Consider the following 24,323-nt stretch of genomic DNA (forward strand, 5'->3'; position numbering starts at 1 on the left):
TTAGTGACATAGAAGGTAGGAAATAAAAAGTACATCCACATGATAAGTGCAATATACATAGGGAAAAAAGGTGGGGTGGGGAGTGTTACAGGGAGATAGGGCTTCCCAGGCGGCTTTAGGCTTCCCATGCCTGCCAATGCAGGAGACATAAGAGACACGAGTTCAATCCCTGGGTCAGGAAAATCCCCTGGAGAAGGAAATGGCAACCCACTCCAATATCCCTGCCTGGAGAATCTCACAGACAGAGGAGCCTGGTGTGCTACAGTCTGCAGGGTTTCAAAGATTCTGACATGATTAAAGTGACTTAGCACACACATTCAGGGAGAAAACAAAAACTGACAGAAAGCCATTCTTACTTAGAATAACCTACTTTTAATATTGTAAAAAACTGATGGATCTATCTTAATGTTTGTAGAGTCTTTAATTATTAATCCATCCTCAAAAGACTAATCACAAAAGCATGTGTATTATTTATATTTGATGATTATATCATAATGAGTTCACCATGCATTAGCTGTCTGGAAACAACTGTTGCTGGCTTCCAGGTTTTTAGGTGCTGGTAAAGGGTTCACCTGCTGTATGTATAAGGTGCTCCAATGGAATTAATAAAAACATAAGCTAAGAATTAAAACTAGAGCAATAGGCAGGAGCAGCTAAGGCCCTACCGAGTGGGGCTTGGTAGGAACTCAGCAGGGAATTTGGAAACGATGAATCTTTGTCTTCACAACTTAAACATCTACTTAGATTAGGATATATCCTAAGGTTTGTAAGGAAAATAAAATTTTCAAGGCAAATGTCACTAGTCATGGACTGGCAACACCTCTTCTCTAATTATAGAGGGGGTATATTACTTTGGATGCAATTTACATTTATTTACAACTTACGAAGAAGAACAAAATAAAATGAGATACAACCCATACTGAGAACGTCATAAACACAGATTTTTAAAAAATGAATCAATATATCACATATATTCCCCAGTAACTGGCTGAGTTAAACATATCCTTCCCAGGAGGGAAAAAAGAAATTTAAGGAGAGAATCAGTGTAATGAGTTCTACTCATAGCAAAAGCTGAGGACTACACATCTTTCTGGAAAAGAGGTAGGATCTGAAGTATATAATGTGCCCTTTCTGCTGGTTCGTGCATTCCACTTCTTTTTCCCAAGATTGTGTTCAGAATGAAACAGTGAAACCCAACCACATTTCTGATGCCTAAAGGAAACAGTACAAACATCTTTGAAGCCCTAGAAATTTCAATCCTGGGGTCAAAGTCTTCACTTTGTAAACTAATCTCAGAGGAATTCTATTCTATGAATTATTCATTTGTACAAAGATAAATCTTCCACCACTAAGCATATATTTTAAAGTACAGGAATAAATCATGAAATTTTGGGTCTGCAAAGAAGTGGCAGAGAGGGGAGGGATGAAAGAGAGTAAACTTTGATGAAACGACTTCTGAAATGTGATCTTCTGTTGGAGGAAAGTTATATGCAACAAGATTTAATGCAGCAGTTCCTTTGGCCTCAAAACCACTTTTCTTTTCTTTTTTTTCTTCAGGGAAAAGGTAATGTAGGATCCAATATATAAAAGTACCATGCGCAAAGTCTGTGGTGGCAGGAGGTTGGATATCCTGGAACCTGGCCCCCAGAAAGTTAATTTACTTCTCTGTCCAAGCTCCAAGAACAATCCTATGTTAATCCTGGAGAAGTTTCTCCAGAATGCTCCAGAACTACAAATATATTGCGAAAATAACTGAACATCTTGAAAGGAAAAAAGGAAAAACAGGTCTATCCCTCACTGTTATAACTTCTCTAAAGCTCATTTTTCTTCTCTTCTTTAAATCATACCAATTTAAAAAAATTGATGTAAAAAAATGATAATTTTAAAAGGATTCCATAGCCAGTATAAGAAAGACTTTAATTTTTATTATAGTCTTCCAGTGATATGATTTTTCCCACTTTATATATGTATAGTTTTTGTTCATAGTATTTTTTCTAAAATTAATATATGAACATATAGATAGTAATATAAATTGCCTTGAATCATTATCCCCTCCCCAAATCATAAATGCAAATTTAAAACAGGCACCAAACAACAAAATGATCTCACTAAAATTTATTTTCATTTTACCTGTTATCAATTTTTACTGATGGAGAAATGATTAATAAGCACAATTTTCAGTGGCAAGACTCAATGACATAGATGTATAATGCCTCCCAATAGACGATCTTCTTATTTCATATTCCCTGGTAGTCACAAGTAAAAATTATGCAATGGGGTAGTAAAATCCAGAAATAGAATTGTCTCTTGTGCACGCTGTTAATAGGGTATGTAACAACATGGGTGGAAATAATTTGGCATTGTATATCTTTTTCATCTTGGAGTCCCTGCAGGATCATTTTAAACTTTTAAAGCTCCATTTCATTTTTACTGTGCTTCTTAGAGAATACATAATAAGGTAAGAATTATATATCTATTGTAACTTCATAAATGAGAAGGTAAAAGCTCATATATCACAGACACTCAGGGGAGGGCTTCAGAGCTTCTTTCATTAATGAAATAGGAAGCCTCATCAGAATTAAGATATAATAAAACATAGATTCAGCACCTTAAAAATATTATAATAGATTCTGATCTAATATTTTAGATAGTCTGGTATATGTCCCTGAATATCAACTGACCAATTTTATCATAGTAATACAATCTTTACTTTCATGTATGCATATAGACAACCAGAATTGAACTACTTTCAAGCTTCTTTGAAGCTCGTCACGACCAAGGAGAGCCAGTGAAAACTGGCCAGTGAACTGCAAGCAGCTTCTTGGAATTTTCTTTTAAAGAAAACCTAAAAGTAATCAAACATACTAATAGGAAATCTGACGATGTGAACAACCCGATAAAAGAATATACAGAACACTCCATTCAACAACAGAAGAATACACAGTCTTCTCAAATGGACACGGAATCTTCTCCAGGATAAATCACATGGTAAGTTTTAAAATATTTAATATTGAAATACCAAGTATCTCTTCTATCCACAGTGGAATAAAACTAGAAATCAATAGCAAAAAGAAAACTGAAAAATTCACAAATATATGGAATCTAAACAATATCCTCTTGAACTCCCAATGAGTCAAAAAGGAAATCACAAGGGAAATTAGAACCTATCTTGAGACAAACGAAAATTAAAATGGGATGCAACAACAGCATTACTATGAGGGAAGCTGATAGCAGTCAACGACCACATTAAAACAGAAGAAAGATACCAAATCAACAACCTAACTGTATATCTCAAGAAACTAGGGGAAAAAAAATAACTAGACCCAAAATAAGCTGAGGAAAGAATTAATACAGATTAGACCAGAAATTAATGAAATATAGAACAGGAAAACATCAATAAAACTAAGAGCTAGATTTTTGAAAAGATAAGCAAAAATTGAAAAACTGTTACAAAATTTAAAAAAATACCAAACTTTCTCAAACTCTTTCAAAAAATGAAAAGAAGACACTTCCAAATTCAAATGAAAGGGTTAAGTCTTTGTCTGAGTGAAAATAAATCCAGACAAAGACAGTACTGAAGAAAACTACAGATCAATATCACTAATAAATGATCAAGAGTTACTAGCAAACTGATTTCAACAATACATCAAAAGGATTTACATCATGACCAAGTGCTTTTTTTCCTGAAATGCAAGAATGGTTCAATACACGAAAATCAGTCAGGGTTAATACGCCACATTTACAGAATGAAGGACATAAACCGCATGACCATCTCAATTAAGAGAGAAAGAAAACTTATTTTGTTAACACCCTTTCATGATAAAACCTCAGCAAACTAGAAATAGAAGGAAATTATCTCAACATAATAAAAGCTATATATGAAAAGATCATAGCTAACATCAGTCAACTCTGATTCCCTGCTTCCACCTATATGGACTACAGAATAAACTCTGTCTCTGGATTTTCTAACTCATTTCTGCCTCCCTCCAATCCATCTTTCACAGAATTGTCTGAGTATATCCATCATACACAAAGTTACTATGCCTCGTAATCTTTACGAACCCCTTCAAAATGTAACTCTCATTCCTCTCCAGACCCACCTCATTCTGTTTATTCTCATGCAACCATTGTGTTGGAATGTCCAACTCCAATGGAGTGAAAGAGAGTTCACTCTTTCATGAATTCTCCATACTCTTTCCCAACTCAGAGATGTTACCCATGATGTTCTAAGTAGAATTATCTTCTCTCCTTTTCTTCTCAGCCAGTGCCAAGCCAATCTTTTGACATGTATGAAAATGTCAGCTCCAATTTCAAACTTTTTTCAGGCTCAGGGAGAATAATTCACTTTTCCCTAGATTCCCTCCATTTATTTTTCATAGCACTTAACACAAGATATTATAATTAATTGTAATTATATAATTATAATTAATCTTTTCCCATCAATGTCTAGTCACTTATTCTGTTAACAAAGAATGGTACCATAACTGAAACAGCCCACTACTATGCAAATAGCAGTAAGACAGGACCAATTCCTGTCTTCAGAGAGCTGACATTTTAATGGAGGAAATGGGTACACACACACACACGTGTGTGTGCGTAGCTATGTAAATGTACATATGTGTGCATATATCACACATACACACACACGTGTGTGTGTGTGTGTGTGTGTGTGTGTGTGTTCAGCTTTGAAAAGTATTATGAAAAAAAAAAAAAGGCCAGGTAAACTGAGAAGTTTAAGAGTGACTGCACGGGAAGAAAAAGGGAATTTATTTCAGATAGCTTGATCAGAAAAGCTCCTCAAAGAAGGTGTACTACAGCAGGGATATGAATGAAGTGAGAGGAGGTCTGAGGGAAGACTGGTCCATGACAAAGGGACAAGTGGACATCAGGAGCAGAAAATATCCCGTATGTCTGAGTAATAAGCGAGCATGGCTTTTCATAGACAAGAGTTCAAGACTGTCGTTAGAAGACACGTGAAAGAAGGGCTTGCAGAGCGGGTACAGAGTTTAGACTTTACCCCAAGTAGGATAATAAGTCACTAGAGGGCTTGAGAAAGAAATAACATGTTCTGATTTTTTGGTTTTTCATTGTTATTGTTGTTGTTGTTTTTTAAATCTCTCTGCCTATAATGGAGAAAACTATGTGCATACAGGAAGTTGAGGGAGGGAAGGGATTGTTTATGATTCAGTGAATGTGAAATGAAAAAACTGTGTCTGCTATTTTGCAAATCCAAAAGGAGACCATGATGAAGACAATAAACAAAAGGTAAAAATAAAGCTACCTTTATTTTAGACTGCAACTGAACACTACAAATCCTTTGAATACAATATTATTTTAACTCAAAAACACCTATTCCTAGAGTTACCACGTATTTCAAATAAAAAAGAATTTTTAAACTTCCTCAGTTGAAAATTTGGCTTTAAAGGGAAAGGATTCAAAGGTAAATGGAAACATGCCGTCTGTCATGAGCGTAAATACACTGACAAACCTTCTGATCCTTTAGTTTCACTGTCATATCTCCTTAATTTCTGTTCCTCTCTGTCTCCCCTTATGTCTCCTTTTTTATATTCCTTCTTTCCCTTTTTCTTTTTCCCTACTTCACTCCTCCCTGTTTTCCTTTTTCTTTCCATTCATTTTCCCTTTATTTCTCAATGTATCTTGGCAATCAGGCACCCGCAATTGCAGAAAAAGAATCTACAAACCATTTCAATACATTTAAAGAATCCCATGCTGTGCTTCCCTGGCCGAAGACACGATGAAAACAGCATGAACTCTGTCATAGGCTGGAGTTATAAAGAACTTATTGCGAAGAACGGTTAACCATTGGGGGTAAAATGAATTACTACACAATAAATGCAGCTAGGAAACAAAATGAGTTTGTGGAGACTGAGGACTGAAAATATGTATCTTTTTAGACAAAAATTTGGGATTTGGTGACTTTTAGCAGTGTGACATATGGTTTCACTTATTTTCATGACATCAAAAGTTCATGGATGTTTATGATTATACCTCTGATTTTAAAAGGTTACTTTCATTTAAAATTCTAGTTTCTATAAAAATCTATTTATTGAATAAGCAAGATATCCAAAATAATGCCAACCCTTTTAAACAGTTAATCCTACTATCAAGAATGTATCAAAAAGAAAAACAAAGATGACGAGGGGATGATTTCACCCACAGATTTTTCGTTTGTTTTTTTTTCCCCTGAAATAGATCACAGATGACAAATAAGTTACTTTAGCCATTGTAACAAAGTATGGCAGTTAAATCCACCTAAATATAGCCTAATTCTAAAGGTTCTCAGCTAATAAAACCTATCTTTTGCTAACTCATTTGTCAACCTATTACAACAAATATGCTTTGCAAATTAAAAAGTTATCATCTAGGGGCTTCTAATGTTGCTTAGGGAACTATTCATCATCAATTGTTCATATAACAAATAGAACTCCATTGAGTTATTTTTCCCCCAAAATGACATGGAAGTACCCTGCCTAACTCATATTTACAGATAATTATACTCTGTTCCAAAGAAATCCATGCTTTCTGAAGAATAACATAAAGAAGCTAACTCCTCATTCATTTAGAAATGTGTTTCCTCTATGCTTTACACCAAAGAACACTTTGCAAGAGTAGTCTCTGGGAATCTTTTCCTTTATGAAAGCCCAAGGCTTTAAAAGAGAGCATAATATAATAAACAGCCATGGTTTAAATACTCTGGGTGAAATAAAAGGTATTTCTATTCATTTCATCATTCTTCTGGACTCCATTTTTTTAGTAAGACCTCTTACTGAGTTAGCACCCAATTGAGGCTTGGCCTGGGGAGACATGAATAACACATTGTCAAAATCTATTAACAGGCTACTAAAGACAAGACCCAATAGCTGAGTATGTTACCATTTCAGTAAATTAGCAATTTAATTCAAAAAATAGAGAAAGAGCATGTTTTTTCAATATTTATAACAGAAAGGATATAAAGGTGGAAACAAAAATACAAATAAGTATTAGTGACCTAAAATTAACTGGGCAAAAAGCTACAAATCTCAATTCCAATTCCCTTAACATTTTACTCTTAATTTACAGAAAAGCAGCACAGTGTTTTATTATCCAAAAGACCACATAAACTTTAAAAAAATCTATTATAACTTGACTGGATGAGTCACTTTCTGCAGATTTACCATCCTCAAAAGAATAGTCTCTCCAAATAAAGTGAGCTCAAGGAGAAGAGACATTTCCATTGTCGTATGATAGAAGCTCTACGTGTGTCACAGCAATTACTTCAGGGGGAGTGTCCGATGTTCAAGAATGACAGACTAGAAGGAAATGCAAGACTCAAGCATAGATGAAATGATGGCAAAGAAAGAACCACCACGGTGCGTAATGAACAATGCTGCAACTATTCATTACGCCTCTTCTCCAGCTGATCATTAAGCTTTCAGCACTGTTTATGCAACAGAAAAGGAAATGTTGACTCAAGATTTCATATACTTACTATTCACACAATGAAGAAACCATGAAGAGTATAATCTACAATTACAGTACCTGCTGAAACTAGATCACTGTCAGTGAACCTGGTTATTAGTTGTTGTAAGTGCTGTCAAATGCACTGCAACTTCTGAATTTGGGATCTGCCTGGCAATGACTGCTCAAGATACAAACTTGAAAGCTCATGAAATTAAAAATTAAATAAAATCAGTTAAATAACATCAATTCAAATGAAAGATTCCAAATATTGGTTTTATCTCTAAGACCTAATGACAGAATAAATCAGTCTTTTTATTTCATGATTTAAAGGATTTCAGAAAGTCAAATTAATTTGTCATGACGTTTAACCATCTTCACCATGAAACACTGGGCTTCCCTCATGACTCGGATGGTAAAGAGTCTGCCTGCAATGCAGGAGTGAAAGTGAAAGTTGCTCAGTCATGTCCCACTCTTTGTGACCCCATGGACTGTACAGTCCATGGAATTCTTCAGTCCAGATTACTGCAGTGGGTAGCCGTTCCCATCTCCAGAGGATCTTCCCAACCCAGGGATCGAACCACATTGCAGGCGGATTCTTTACCAGTTGAGGCACCAGTGAAGCCCAAGAATACTGGAGTGGGTACCCTAGCAACGCAGGAGACCCGGGTTCAATTCCTGGATTGGGAAGATCTCCTGGAGAAGGAAATGACAGCCCACTTCAGAATTCTTGCCTGGAGAATTCCAATGGACAGAGGAGCCTGGTGGGGTCCATGGGGTTATAAAGAGTACGAAATGACTGAGCGTTTTTCACTTTCACTTCACCATGCAATATTATAGAACTAAATGATTCACTGTTTGTTGAATGGACAAAATAATGAGTATGCCAACCTCGTTTCTATCAGTGGTTTGGCACATAGAAGCTACTCAGTAAAAATGCACTGAATGAATGAACCTAATAGTTAGCTTATCTTTAATAACCTGCTAGGAATATAGCCTGATCCTGTAATGAAAGCAGTACTTTGCAAAATTACAAACTGAAAATTGAGTGTTAAGTGTATGTTGAATGGAATACTTTGGAAACAATTACCCATATGGCATTGTGGAAAAAAACTGAATTATCAAAATTACTGAATCCTGTGTGTATCACTTAATCACTTCAACTAGTGAAGTGAATATCTCCTTAAATTCAGTTTTCTAATCTATAAAATTGGAGTGTATCTATCTTGAAAAGCTGCTGTGAGGTTGGATTAAATGTGATTTAAGAATTCATGTTGATGTATGGCAAAACCAATACAATATTGTAAAGTAATTAACCTCCAATTAAATAAATTTATATTAAAAATAATAATAAAAAATAAATAAATGCTGTTCTGCAGAAAAAAAATAAAAAGAAATTATGGATTGGGGCTTCCCTGGTGGTCCAGTGGTTAAGAATTTGCCTTGCAATGCCAGAGACACTGGTTTGACCCCTGGTCCAGGAAGATCACACATGCCAAGAAGCCACTAAGCCTGTGCATCATAACTCCTGAGCCAGCAATCTAGAGCTGGTGAGCTGCAACTACTGAGCCCACTTGCTTCAACTACCGAAGCCTGCATGCCTAGAGCCTGTGCTCCACAAGAGAAGTCACCACAACGAGAACCCTGCATACCGCAAAGGAGAGTAGCCCCCGCTCACCGCACCTAGAGAAAAGCGCGAGTGCGGCACCAAAGACCCACCACAGCCAAAAACAAAATAAATAGATAACCCTTTTTTTAAAAATCATGGATCTGAGAAGTTCTAGTATGAAGCTTGTCATGGTCATAAAGCAAACATTTCTTTGTGCTAGTTTCCATCCTGGGCTTCCCTGGTAGCTCAGAGGTTAAAGCGTCTGCCTGCAATGCGGGAGACCCGGGTTTGATCCCTGGGTTGGGAAGCTTCCCCTGGAGAAGGAAATGGCAACCCACTCCAGTATTCTTGCCTGGAGAATCCCATGGACAGAGGAGCCTGGTGGGCTACAGTCCACGGGGTTGCCTTCTTAGTGATTTAATTCTCTTTCATTACGTCCAGAGTCACAACAAAAGACCCAAAAGACCTTGTAGACTATTACTGAAAGCAATTGAACACCCCTACTTTTAATACAACATTAAAAAGTAAATGGAACTACAGCAATGTGATCTGTACTGAGAAATAATTAATGCTTCTTTGCATTGTTTTTGCCTAAAGACAACTGAAACACAACAGGAGGATCGTATAATCTTTGGAATACATTTCAAAGGGATGACACATGAGTAAATGTCACGTTAGAGCTAATTCAATATAATTTACTATGCCAAATAACTTCATCTTTGAAAGTAAATTCAGAACTAATTTTGAAAGAATCTCAAGAACCTTTTACCACCTATGTCAGGCAGTAGTTTACAAGCACTTTTCTGAACTATTAGGACTATTAGAGGTTGTAAAGGTTTCCTTTTTATTATCTTTCTTGAAGAATGAAATGCAAAAACTTTACTCTCTGAACCTCTAGAAGTACAGTCCCTCTAGAAACTGGTATCTCCTGAAACTCCATCTCCTCTTCTAGGGTTAATGGGCAATTAAGTTCTTAGGGGAAAAAAAAAAAATAGTAGGTGGACTTTTTGTTGCTGTTTCATTTTATTTACATTTTCAGAGTTTTCAGAATGAAAAGGATGTAGGGGTAGAAATGCAAGAGAGGGTGGGGTCATGGATGTATCCCAAGACGGGAAATGCAGAGATGAGAGCCTGAAAAACGGAACACTAATTCTCAGACCCCTTTCCAAGAAGAGATAGGAAACAAGAGCAAAGATAAGTGGACCAAAGGAGGACTGCCAGGAGCATACTTTACCAATTCAGGGACTTCAAAAAGAGCTACTGTTGTATAATAAAGACTTTGACTGGTCTTTGTCTCTGCTTCCTGGGAAGGAGAATAGTATCTTTGGAATTTTCCAAGTAAAGTAAATATCTTTATTATTTAGAGCCCCTTGGATTACACCTGAGTTTATACTAATGTGATGAGATGACTCAGGATGGGCTGCTCAACAAAAAGCCAAACTTGTGACTAGAGAGCTGGGATTTTAAAACAGCCTGACCTTCAAGGAAAGAAGAGATGAGGGAGGTTGGAGATTGTGTTCGACCTTGAGGTCTATGTGCAATCAATCATACCCATGTAATGAAACCCCAATTTAAAAAACTGGGACACCAAAGCTCGCTGGTGCTTACTGATTGGTGAATGAACCACTGATGTTCAGGACAGTGCTGAGCTCTGATCCTCCAAAGAGAGGTGATGGAAGCTCTGTGTTTAAATGACCCTCATAAACCTTTCTCTACATGTCTCCTCACTGCGCTGCTCCCAAGTTCTATCTTTTATAATAAAAGTGTAATCATAAGTATAGGACTTTCCTGAGTTCTTTGAGTGATTCTAGTAAATTATCAAGCTCGAATAGGGTCACGGGAGCCCCCAGCTGTATAGCCATTTGGTCTGGAGTGAGAGTAGTCCTATGGAGGACCATGTCCTTTAACTTGCAGGGTCTGTAAGAACTCCAGATGGTTAGTGTCAGAATTGAACAGAAGCATATCAGTTGGGGTTGAAACTGAATACATTCCCTGATCTCCACACCATCAGTGACCCTCCATACAGCACTCATGAGTTCTGTTTGCACAGAAGGCAATGATGACAATCTGTGTCACCGCTACTGGTGCTGCTAAGTCACGTCAATCATGTCCGACTCTATGCGACCCCATAGACAGCAGCCCACTAGGCTCCCGTCCCTGGGATTCTCCAGGCAAGAATACTGGAGTGGGTTGCCATTTCCCTCTCCAATGCATGAAAGTGAAAAGTGAAAGTGAAGTCGCTCAGTTGTGTCCGACTCTTCGCAACCCCATGGACTGTAGCCTACCAGGCTCCTCAGTCCATGGGATTTCCCAGGCAAGAGTACTGGAGTGGGTTGCCATTGCCTTCTCCAGATCTGTGTCACACATGAGTTCGTTTCAGCTGGACCACCCCACGTGGAACCACTCTACAAAGCTCCAAGACAACAGCAGGCCCAGAGTCATGGGACTGGCAGTGGGTGGGCAGGAGCATGCAGACTCTGAGGTAAAATGGGGAAGACTTTCATCTGCACTTGGGCTAACGTGAAGAAACTTAAAAACTTGATCTGGTTATTAGCAGAGCTTCTTGGACAAATTCAGTATTTAACTAAAATTTCTACAGTATTCCTGAAAGGGACCCAGTTAAACACATAACTCATGGTCCTGACCACAAATCAGAATCACCTGGAGGACTTCTACAAATTAGTAAATGTCTGGCCAGCTCAGTCCAGCCATTCTCTTAGGGAAATCAACTTAGGTGACTCTACAGTGCATGGGGTTCTAAACCACTGGATAGAGTACAATGACAGTGAAAATGCCTCTGGATCCTGGAGCTCCACTGAGCTCCTCAACTTGGCTTTATTCATGGGAATTGGGTCGCTATGGAAATATACTATGGCTAATTTCTTCCTAAGCTTGGGAAAGAAAAGCATGATAAAGGATCAAGTGAATGGCTTCATTATCCCGTAGAAGGGAGAAGCTTGGGCTCTACTGAGACACGACATAACACGGCCTTTGAGCATTTGGAAATGGAATTTAATCCAATCACCTGGTTGTAGATACAAATCTTCTCACTATTCTACAACTGGATATACTGTAACTTTTTTTTCTTTCTTTTTTTTTTTTTTTGGCTGCACCAGACTGCATCTTAGTTCCCTGACCAGGGATCAAACCCATGCCATCTTGCAGTGAAAGCATGGATTCTTAACCACTGGACTTCCAGGGAAGTCCCTACTACAACATCTACAGATGTTTCTCAAAAAATTATGATGTTTAATTCCTAGGCACATAGTCAAGGTCCATTTGAGAGGAATCCAACTTTTTTTCAGATCAGTACTGCTGGAATTTTAGAAACATTGAGGAGCTGAGCAGATGGGGAGTACAGAGTATCTGTACACAAAGCTAAATATTTTTTAGGATGTTACCCATGATTGGCTAAATTTTTCCAAAAGTGTTATAATATAGTGCACTCTGCTTTGTAGAAATGTCATTTTTTAAAATGTAATGGAAATCCTAAGGGTTAGGGGAGCTTGTCTCATTTTCTCTCAAGTTTTAAATATAGTAACAGTTGATTCTAAATATTAAAAAAAAAAAAAAAAACTGTTGGTTAAATAAAAAGTACTCTCTTATTTCCCAAACCCATTCTCCAGATTTATTCATTGCTAACCATTTAGTGAATATCTTCTCAGGTCTTTTTCCAAAATATGAAGAATGACAGGAATTCCCTGGTGGCTCGGTGGTAAAGAACCCACTCGCCAACGCAGGAGTCACGGGTTCGATCTGTGATCCAGGAAGATTCCACCTGAGGTGGAGCAACTAAACCCACGCACCACAATTACTGAGTCCATGCTCTAGAAAGAGGCAACTGCAACTACTGAGCCCGCATGCCGCAACCACCGAAACCCACACTCCCGAGAGCCCGCGCTCCGTAAAAAGAAAAGTGACCACAGTGAGAAGCCTGTGTAGCAATGAAGATCCGCACTGCCAAAAACTTGATTAATTTTTTTATGAAAACACACATAAAGAAAGAAGATTTTCAAATTGTTTACAGCAGGTGAAAATGAGTTTATATTTATAAAAATAGTATCACATGTTAAAAATTGTTCTGTTTCTGTTGCTAATTGACGTAATTCATCCCAATACCTAAAGATACACATATGAAAACATTTTAAATACCGAGGTCTACACTGTGATTGCATCTGATGCTTATTCAGTCATCCCTCCCTTTGTGGACATTTAGGATAGTTATGTTTTTGCTGCTACATGTAATGCTGCAATGAAAATCTATTCCTGCTGGGTACATTTTTAAATGTAAGTTTCTGGACCAAATGGCATGTGAATTTTATTTAAATATTTGCTTAGCTATTTCTTTGGCTGAGCCGGGTCTCAGCTGTGGCATGCAGGGTCTTTCAGATGTGGCACGGGAACTCTTAGTTGCGGCGTGTGGGATCTAGTTCCTTGACCAGGGATCAAACCTGGGCCCCCTGCATCGGGAGTGCAAAATCTTAGCCACTGGACCACCAGGGAAATCCCTGGTTTGTGAATTTTAAATATTAACTCCTAACTGTCATAAAAAAAAAAAAAAAGAATACCAGTTACATACGGCCTCATGTCTCTGGGCCCCTTGGGGAGAGGTGTGATACTTATTAATCACTTCAGCAGTTCTCTGCTTACTTTTCTTTTCAAGCTTTCAATGGAAAAGAAAAATGGGGAATTATACTGTTCCTTTAATTTGCTTTATGCTTTTATAATTTGAGAACTACAGACACAATGCCTGATAAACCATGAGCTTTTATGTTTTAAAATACAGTACTAAATTCTTTACAATGTATTTTTATATAGCTATTTAGCTCAAATAGTTTCATATCTCTTGACTAAAATCAATATTGAGATTTTTAAGCCCCTAATGCTGTTGGTCTCAACTCTGGCCTTGCATTGGAAGCATCTGGAAACTTAAGAGAACTGCCTGGGAAGGGGTTGGAGGTAGGGTGGAGGGGGTGGGATAGGAGGATAAAGTTTTAAATCAGAATATCTGCATTCAAGGATTGGCACCAAAGATGTGTGGAAAGCTCTCCAAAGGATGCTACCATGCCTTCAGAGTTATGCTGTAAATCTAAAAGGGCTCGAAAACATAAAATCAATTGATTTAAATAAATAGAAACACTAAACTAAACATACATAGTCAGGTTGTCATTTCCTGTTATATTCCTAAACTTACATGATTTTTTAAATAATTTTTTTAATGTGGGCTATTTTTAAATTCCTTATTAAATTTGTTACAGTACTGCTTCTGCTTTTTTATGTTTTTGTTTTCTGGAGGTGAGGCATGTGGGATCTTAGCTCCCCCACCAGGGAGCTAACCTGCAACCCCTGCATTAGGAGGCAAGGTCTTAACCACTGGACCACCAGGGAAGTCCCCTCAACTTACATGATTTTATTTCACATTAATTAATACTGAATCAAAGAGCTCATTTGTAGCATATTAAGCTGATCCCAAGATACTTAATATTCACTTTTAAGAGCTGGAATTAGTCATCTTAGCAATAGCGTATTCATTTTTAGGAGAACATTTGACCCAACTTTAACTTCTAGTAGGTTTAGACTATGAATATTCTCCTTTATGTGAAAAATAAAAATTACAGGAGCTAGGATTTTAAGAATTCAGTTCATGGGCACAAGCAAGAGAAAGGAAAAGATAAACTGGCATTTGGCTCCTAGGCACCTCTTGATCAGCTTTGGAATGTGTTTTGGGCCAAACCCAGAATAAATAAATGTTATATGGTCATGTGATTAAAAGAATTGCAAACGACCCCCAAATTTTCTACTAATTTATTTTTATCTCTGGCTAAGAGTAATAACAATAAATCAACCATCAATTATAATCTCTTTGGTTAGTTTTATTTTGAAGTCTTAACATTATACTATTGTGGCTGCCAGAAGCAGTGCTATAAAATCCAGGGCACATTGGATGCTTTGTGCATTTTATCTGATTAAGTTCCCACAATCCCTCTGCCAGGTAAATATGTTTATGTCAATGTATACACTTACTGGACTTCCCTGATGGCTCAGAGGGTAAAGCGTCTGCTTACAGTGCGGGAGACTTGGGTTCGATCCCTGGGTCAGGAAGATCCTCTGGAGAAGGAAATGGCAACCCACTCCAGTACTCTTTCCTGGAAAATCCCATGGACGGAGGAGCATAGTAGGCTATAGTCCATGGGGTCCCAAAGAGTCAGACACTACTGAGCGACTTCATTTCATACGCTTACTAAGATTCAGAGCAGTTAAAACCTTGCCCAAGGCCACATGACTAGCAAGTGGCACAGCCAGGCTACACCTGAAGATTAAAGCTGAGACTACTATTATCTCAAGAACTCCACTCTCTCCGATACTCAACCTTGCTGACAATCCAGCTCTGTTTATTTATAAATTGAATTTGATCATTGATTTGGAGGGGGTTGGGGGAGACAGACTGAGTTAACAGGACTGCCACAACAGAAGATTTAAAAACAACCTTTGTAAATCCAAAACAATGTGAGTAGTTTAATTTAGACAAACACTTGTCAATGAAGTAAATCTCTTTTACTTGCTAAAATTAGCAGAATCCTTAAATAAAAATCTATTTAACTTTATAAAAAGCTCTCAATATAGGTCAAGACTCTACAGCAATAAATAAAACTAACGTGATATTCTCTCCACGAAAGTATCATTATGACCCTTTACTGTACAGACCTTTTTAAAGTATTCATAAAATAGGGACAAATGACATTTGCATCCCAGTATTACTGCTGTCTATGCAATGGTTGATTTTTTATTTTTCCTGTAGCTGAATGTGGTCCTTCAGCAGATAACTTTCCTAGAGTCATTGTAATTTTGGCTTCCTCACCTTTCAGGAAAGAGCTATACAAAAAAATCATCACCTTTCCCTGATGTTTAATCAGGACTCAGCATGCTAAGGTCCTTTTATGAAAGCTCCCTGGCAGGAAATCAAAGCCCCTTTCTTCAAAAACAATAAAACATGAAACAGAGGGATCCATCTGTCAATCAAGATAGATTTCTCTTTCAGGGTAAAAAGAAAAAGACCCTCAAAGAATAAAAAGCTTTCACACTAATTAATATCCATTAAAGCTCCTACCAGTTTAAAGTCTTGAGCAAAGTCAAGAATTACCCAGCTAATTCAATTCCAGAAGGTGTTTCTGCATCATTCATCTGGATTGACAAGAGAAGGTACTTCCCTAAAGAGGACCAGGATAATTAATTGCAATTTGCAGTTCATATTTGCAACCAAAACCTCAGTATGTCAGCCTTTACAAATTTCCTTGGAGTATGACATTGTAATCAATTATTCAGATTCAGATCTAATTCCATACACATCTAATGTGTACCCACATAATACCATGCGCTATGTTAGGTTCTAGAAACATGGAAATGCTTAATTCATTCTCTTCCCTTTGAACAGTGTAGAATCAACTGGAATTATCTTCCTGAACAGCTTTCACACATCCAATTTTATACATACCAAAGTCAGCTAGGTTAGACCAAAGCTACTTTATATCTTGTGCCCGAATTCCCTCTACATCATGCCTCCCAAGTGGTTATCCAGCTCATACTGCACATTTCTCAAGAAAGTCTATTGGATCTTTGGACAGCTCTAATCATTTTGATAGTTGCCAATATAATTGCTGCTAACAGTTAACTACCTCCAATTTATTTGGGAAGCCCATTGGGGCCTGCAGGACAGTAGAGAAGAAATTTTACAGTGATCGAAAGAAGTATCTACTTCAGTAGCTATGAACCAAATGCACAGAGCAGTAGATTTGACGAAAGCTTAGAAATCTAAAGTCAGTTCAGATTTTTTCTCCTCCTTTAGACCCCGGTTTTCTCTGTCACCTGCAAATATATAGTATGCAAATGTCACATATATCCCTCCTCTCTCACCCTCAACATACATACAAGAACTATAGACTATAACTATTACATAGATAATCCAATCAATAAACATATTGTTATGAATTCTGGCCATCTTCCTCCAACAGAAGTTCTGCCATCTAAATGATACCAACAGAGAAGTAAATGAGCCAATTATCCAAAAAGGGCCCAAGGCCTTGACGAACATATTACTTTTGAACTATAGTCAGAAGTCTAACAAGACTATATGATGGAAAAACTGCACTCTCTGTCTGCCTCTGTTGATGGCCAACTTAACCAAACCACTTGGACTGGTTCATTACTGGGTTTCCTTCCAGCCAACTATGCTCACCGATGTAGTTTACGCTTACAAGAAATCTGAATAACCCTACAAGGGAACCTGTAAAATAGCCTTGATCTTCAGGGGAAGACCACAGTTAACCCATCCAAAGACAGGAGGAAAAGCAGAGTCTGCTCAATATTCTCTGTCTGAACAGATCTGGAGTTGAGACAACTGTCTTTCTAAATTCTTTTACAGTCATTCTGATGAAATTACACTAAAGAAAATGATGAGAAAGTGATTTAGATATGATAAGAATGTGTTTCAGAGACATACTATTGTCACTTTAAACAGACATCACTTCTTGTAAATTATGAGTTGGAAACGATACACCTTTCTGTGTTAAATACCAAAGAGCACTAGCTTTTCATATTCAAACAGCCCATGGACATGTTCCTAGCCTTCTGTACTCACTCCCACTCATAAACTGAGTGACAGCACGTCCCAAAGTTATCTTCCACTACTCTCTCCACTAATCCCACCGGGTTCCAGCCTCACCGCGCTTCTGATTCTCTGAATATATCATGACCACCCCACTCACTCACCAGTCACCTAGCAAACATTTAATGAGCACCTACTTTTGCTCAGCGCTGGGGACATATAGTAAGACTGCTGGCCCAAGGGAGATACACAGCCTGTCCCATAGTGTCCCCATCCCATAAATATTCTCCCCATGTCTCTTTACGTAGGTTTATTCCTAGGTATTTTATGTTTTTGTTACAATCGTCAATGGGATTGTTTCCTAATTTCTCTTCCTGATTTTTCGTTGTTAGTGTATAGGAATGCAAGGGATTTCTGTGTATTGATTTGGTATCCTGTGACTTTAAAAAATTCATTGACTAGCTCTAGTAATTTTCTGATGGTATCTTTAGGGTTTTCTAATAGTATTAGATTGTTGAATCAGTTCTAGTGGGGTGGATGAAACTAGAGCCTGTTCTACAAAGTGAAGTCAGAAAGAGAAAAACAAATATCGGATACTAACGAATATGTATGGAATCTAGAAAAATGATACTAATGAACCTATTTGCACAGTAGGAATAAAGAAGCAGAATAAGAACAGACTTATGGACACAATGTGGGAAGGAGAGTATAGGACAAATAGAGAAAATAGCCTTAAAACACATACATTACCATATGTAAAACAGACAGCTAGTGGCAAGTGGCTGTGTAACACAGGGAGCTTAACCCTGTGCTCGGTAACAACTTAGAAGGGTGGGACAGTGTGGGGTGTGGGAGGGAGCGGGCATAAGTATGCCTATGGCTGCTTCACATAGTTATAGGACAGAAACCAACAAAACAAGCAATTATCCTCCAGTTAAAAGTAATTAAAAAAAAAAAAAAGAAATTAGAAAAAAAAAATCCTCCCCATGCCTGGGTACCAGGGCCTCTGTTACCAGAGTGAGTGGAGGAAAGAAGAAGGTGGGTTTCCAAATACACAAACGATACAGAATGGTAAAGCCTACACCATAGTCTGACTGTAATGTTATGTGTCACAGAGAAGGGACAGGAGGGAGAAACAAGAGAGAGCTTATGGAAGACCTAGAACAAGGAACATTCTTCAGGCGTCTTGGAAAATAAGTAGGGTGTTTTCAAGCTGACAATACCCCAGGCAGAGGAGACAGAATGTTCCAAGTATCTCTTGAGAATGTGGGAAAACAGGAGACAGAATAAGTCTGGAGCTATAGTTTGAGAAGCAAGCTGGGGGACAGTCCTAAAGGCCTTGTTGCCTGGCCCATGGGAAATTCTGAATGTGATTAAGATGGGTGATACGATCAGAAGTACAGAAAGATGATTTTAAACAGTCAGACTTCTAGTCTAATTAGAAGAAATAAAATAGAAATGGAGTATATTAGACACGGGAAACTTGATAAAACCACACATTTAATAACAGCTCATGCTACTCCTAATAAAGTATAAATTACCAAAGCAACTAGAGGCATTAGAAAACCTAAATAAGTTTCAGTTCAGTTCAGTTCAGTCACTCAGTCGTGTCCGACTCTTTGCGACCTCATGAATCGCAGCACGCCAGGCCTCCCTGTCCATCACCATCTCCCAAATTTATAATCACTGAAAACATTTTTCAGGCTATTTAATTTTAGATACTTTTTACTATGAAATGTGTCAAATGTGTGTAAAAGTGAAAAAGTATACAGTAAACCAACTCCCACATGAATATGAAACTCAAAGTTTCATAGTATTCCTACAGATGCTCCCCACACTGTCCCTAGGATTATTGTTAAGGACAACCAAGACATTCTACAATTTCGCCAGTAAGTAATTGGAACATTTTTTTTAAAGTTAATATGTTAATTTTATTGGTGCATAATTGATTTATAGTGTGTTAGTTTCAGGTGTACAGCCGAGTGATTCAGTTACAGATATATATTTTTTTTCATTCTTTTTGAATTCTTTTCTCATATAGGTTATCACAGAAAATTGAGTAGAGCTCTCTGTGCTATACAGTAGGTCCTTGTTGATTATCCGTCTTATGAATAGTAGTGTGTATGTGTTCATCACAAATTCCTGATTTATCCTTTCCCTTTTGGTAACCACAAGTTTCTTTTCAATATCCGCAAGTGTGTTCCTTTGTAAGTAAGTTCATTTGTAACTTTAAAAAGTAATCAGATTCCACGTATAAGTGATGTCATATGACATTTGTCTTTCTCTGACTTACCTCACTGAGCATGACCATCTCTAGGTCCATCCATGTTACTGCAAATGGCATGATTCCATTCATTTTTATGGCTGAGTAACAGTCTGTTGTACACAGGCAACACATCTTCCTTATCCATTCCCCTGCCAGTGGTCATTTAGGTCGCTTCCATGTGTTGGCTATTGTAAAGAGTGCAGCAATGAACATGGGGATGCAAGTTTCCTCTCGGATCATGATTTTTCTCAGGAGTGGGGCTGCTGGATCATATAGTAGTTCCATTTTTAGTTTTTTATGGACCCTCCATACTGTTCTCCCTAATGGGTGTACCCCACCAACAGCGTAAGTGAGTTGTCTTTTCTCCATATCCTCCCCAGAAGTTATTGCCTGTAGACTTTTTGATGATGGCCATTCTGATTGGTGTGAAGTGATACCTCATTGTAGTTTTGATTTGCATTTCTCTGATAGTGATGCTGAGCATCTTTTCATGTGCTTTCTGGCCATCTGTATGTCTTCTTTGGAGAAATGTATATTTAGATCTTCTGCCCATTTTAAAAATACTTTCTGAGGACTACCATTCCAAAACCAGCTTTTGGGTGAATTTGTTCAAACTTTGTACCTTCTAGAACACTGAAAAGGATGGAATGGTTTGTAAATTGAGCAAGAGCTCAGCACAAACCAAAGCCAAAGGCTGAACTCCCCAAAAAGATGGAAAAACAAAAGACTAGGGATGAATTTTTCATGTGAATATAAATATAAATTCATAAATATTATTAAGCCAGTAAGAATCAGAGAAGGCAATGGCACCCCACTCCAGTACTCTTGCCTGGAGAACCCGTGGACGGAGGAGCCTGGTGGGCTGCAGTCCATGGGGTCGCGAAGAGTCGGACACGACTGAGCGACTTCACTTTCGCTTTTCACTTTCATGCATTGGAGAAGGACATGGCAACCCACTCCAATGTTCTTGCCTGGAGAATCCCAGCAACGGGGGAGCATGGTGGGCTGCCATCTATGGGGTCGCACAGAGTCAGACACGACTGAAGCGACTTAGCAGCAGCAGCAGCAGCAGTAAGAATACTGCAATAATATAAAATATTACAACAAAATTTGTTCAATAATGCAAGTTAATGTCAATATATTCTAAATTTAATCCCTGAAATAACTAAGTCAAAAAATGGGGGAAAATATCCCAACAGATGACCAAATAAACCCTAGGAATATTTTAACATTTATTTCTAATTTTAAAATGTCTAGTAATATGCAATAGTAAGCATTTTCTTAATATCACACTGGAGACTAATATTTGTGAGATTCCATTTAGATCCAGAACTGAGACAAGGATAAAATGTAAACATTAAGAAATTATCACATAAGGGTTTACATGAATGAAAGCACAATATTTCCCTAAAGAGCAGAAAAGAAGATTTCAATATAGAGAGATACAAATGTTATTATATAATTAGAAACAGAATTGCAAATAATCTATTCCTAGTAGAAACATAAGTTCCACTAGAAATTATATTGAAATTTGAACAAATAAATCTAAGCTTCATATGGAAAAAAGAAGATAGCCAGATATCTTTTACATGATGTGTACTATTAGATATTGAAAATTCATCTTAATGTTACAATGGATGCTACTTACAAGGAATACACAGAACAATAAAAGAGGCCACATCTTATAAACAGCCAAAATTATATAATGGGTCCTTTATTCTCATCCAAAATAACACAAGAAAGGTGAAACTTAAATATGAAAAATGTAATCATAAACATTCTAGGCAAAAATACAGATATATATTTGAATAATTAGAGTGAGGAAGATCTTTGGTAGGAAATCATAAATCACAAGGGAAAGACAGAAAGAGATATTTGACATGAGAAATAAAAATTGGCATATGTGGCAGAAATAGTTACTATTCTTAATATAAAGAAATATATATATAATCTCAAATCAGATATGTATCAAGCATGCACATCTCTCAAATCATATAACAAAGTAAAAAATACTGTCAAAACAATATGGTCAAATATTATGAGTAAACAAATCATAATTAAGAAAATATAAATAAATGACAGAAGAGACAAGAAAAAAATTGAAGCTCATTAGTAATTAAGTTAGTGGAAATTAGAATGATACTATAATGAAATTCCATTTTCCTCGCATCAAAGTAGCAGAGCATTTAATTAATTATTTATTTATATTACAAATATCAGTATTAGCTAAGGATCCAAGAAGGAGCACTCTCAAATACTTCCATTTGACATAAAATTGATATAAATGTGCTCAAGGTAATCTGGCAATACATACCAAAAGTATTAAAAATATGTATATAGCTTGACCAAGAAATATATATTTCTAAAATTATCCTTGAAAAAGTGATGTTACTGAAGTACATACATGAGAGAAGAAAAGACATTCACAAAATACTAAGCAGGTCAATCAAATTAGAAGTAAGTGAGCTTTTATTTCGTCAAATATGATGACTATTATTGATATAGCAATGTTACTTATAATATGGTAAACTTGGAAATACAAGCAAAAATAATCACTGTAATTATTAATAGCATTTTGCAGTTGGATTAATTACAGATTCTTTGAATCTCATTTTGATGAAACTTTTTTCAGAATTTTCTGGATTGGACATGCATGTATTATTTGGGGAGAAAAGTCAGAAAACTAATCATTCACAACAAACTGATCTCACAAAATATTTATTTTAAAACTGATAGTGATGTCTACTAAGATCAAGTGGTCCCATGATCAAAGCTTGGGAGGAATACACTGAGGGCTGGCGGAGGGGGCGGTTGCAGAGAGGAGGGGTAGCTACGAAGTGAAACTTCAGGAATAAACGCCAGTTATTCTTCAGAAATTAAAGTCAACTAGAGTAAGTATCTCGGAGAAGGCACTGGTGACCCACTCCAGTACTATTGCCTGGAAACTCCCGTGGGTGGAGGAGCCTGGTAGGCTGCAGTCCATGGGGTCACTGAGAGTTGGACATGACTGATCAACTCCACTTTCACTTTTCACTTTCATGCATTGGAGAAGGAAATGGCAACCCACTCCAGTGTTCTTGCCTGGAAAATCCCAGGGACGGCGGAGCCTGGTGGGCTGCCGTCTATGGGATCACACAGAGTCAGACACGACTGAAGCGACTTAGCAGCAGCAGCAGCGGCAGAGTATCTATTTTCTTTCCGTTGAAGGGTGCTGAGATGGAGGAAAGGTTAACTTTAAGATTTCCAGTCTGGCCAAGCAGGTGTCAGATAATACGGATGATAAGTAAGATCCTGTCTCTCTGCCCAGTTTTTCAGAAGCCAAGTTAAAGCTTCCTTTCTCATAGTGGAGTCCTTTATACCTCCGGCCATAAGACACCTATGTCCTCCAGATTCCAGCACAATTCATTCCACCATCATCCAGTATTTGACAGTCATTCTGCCTTGAGGTATGTCTTACAATGTTATTTTTATCGTCACTTAATTTTTCTTACATTAATGTCTCTGGTGTGGCCAAGCAGTAGCGGTAAAGAAGAAGCAAATCAACGAGGAAACCTTCAAAGAGCTCCCTTTCAGGAGAGGAACACAGCTCACTGCATGGTCCCCTGGACTGCTATGTACCCCCTGGTGGCTTCTGTCTTTTCCCAACTCTGCTCCTCAGACCATGTTCATGTGAGTCTCATTTTGCCTAGCTCCTATGTCTTTTAGTTCCCTTGGTCCTGGTATCCTAAATTCTTACCAATATTCAACCTGAACTTCCCTGAAACTTTGGGAAGTGTTGGTCATTTGCAAAATCCACACTGGCAATGAAAGTAATACTTCATAAGAATCTGACCCTATCTCTAATAAACACACACACTCACAACCTTATTTTCCCAAACTACACTGTCAGGTATTTGAAGGAATGGGTTATATTTGATGACGATGAGGATGATGAAGAAAATAAAATAACACACCAGCCAATGTTATTTATGAATTCTTAATATATGCCTTGCACCTACATGCTAATGCAAACACTGATGTGCCTTCAAATGAAGTATTACCATTATGCCTTCACCTGCACACGTGCTAAGTTGCTTCAGTCATGTCAGACTCTGCCCTATGGACTTCAGCCCACCAGCTTCCTCTGTCCATGGGTTTCTCCAGGCAAGAATACTGGAGTAGGTTGCCATGCCCTCCTCAGGGGATCTTCCCAACCCAGGGATCAAACTCGTGTCTTCCCTCTCCTGCATTGAGAGGTGGGTTCTTCACCACTAGCGCCGCCTGGGAATCCCCAGTATCTTTTAGCTATTTAATAAACTATGCCATCCCAGACTGGGTAAACTCAGAGGTTTAAAGGACAGATTCAGGGTCAGTGCCTGCTTCTGAGCTAAATGTCCCTCTGACTTTCA

At 37.7% G+C, this 24,323-nt stretch overlaps 1 protein-coding gene and 1 non-coding gene across 2 annotated transcripts in view; both read right to left on the reverse strand.

Annotated features, from left to right (window-relative positions):
• Window positions 1-24,323, reverse strand: part of NRG3 (neuregulin 3) — a 1,234,309-nt gene that overhangs the window by 1,157,648 nt on the left and 52,338 nt on the right. The window lies entirely within an intron of this gene.
• TRNAG-CCC (transfer RNA glycine (anticodon CCC)) lies at window positions 13,498-13,570 on the reverse strand. The gene has a single exon. It is a non-coding gene; the product is annotated as a tRNA-Gly (tRNA).

Source organism: Budorcas taxicolor, chromosome 5 (assembly GCF_023091745.1).
Source record: "Budorcas taxicolor isolate Tak-1 chromosome 5, Takin1.1, whole genome shotgun sequence".
NCBI lineage: Eukaryota > Metazoa > Chordata > Mammalia > Artiodactyla > Bovidae > Budorcas > Budorcas taxicolor.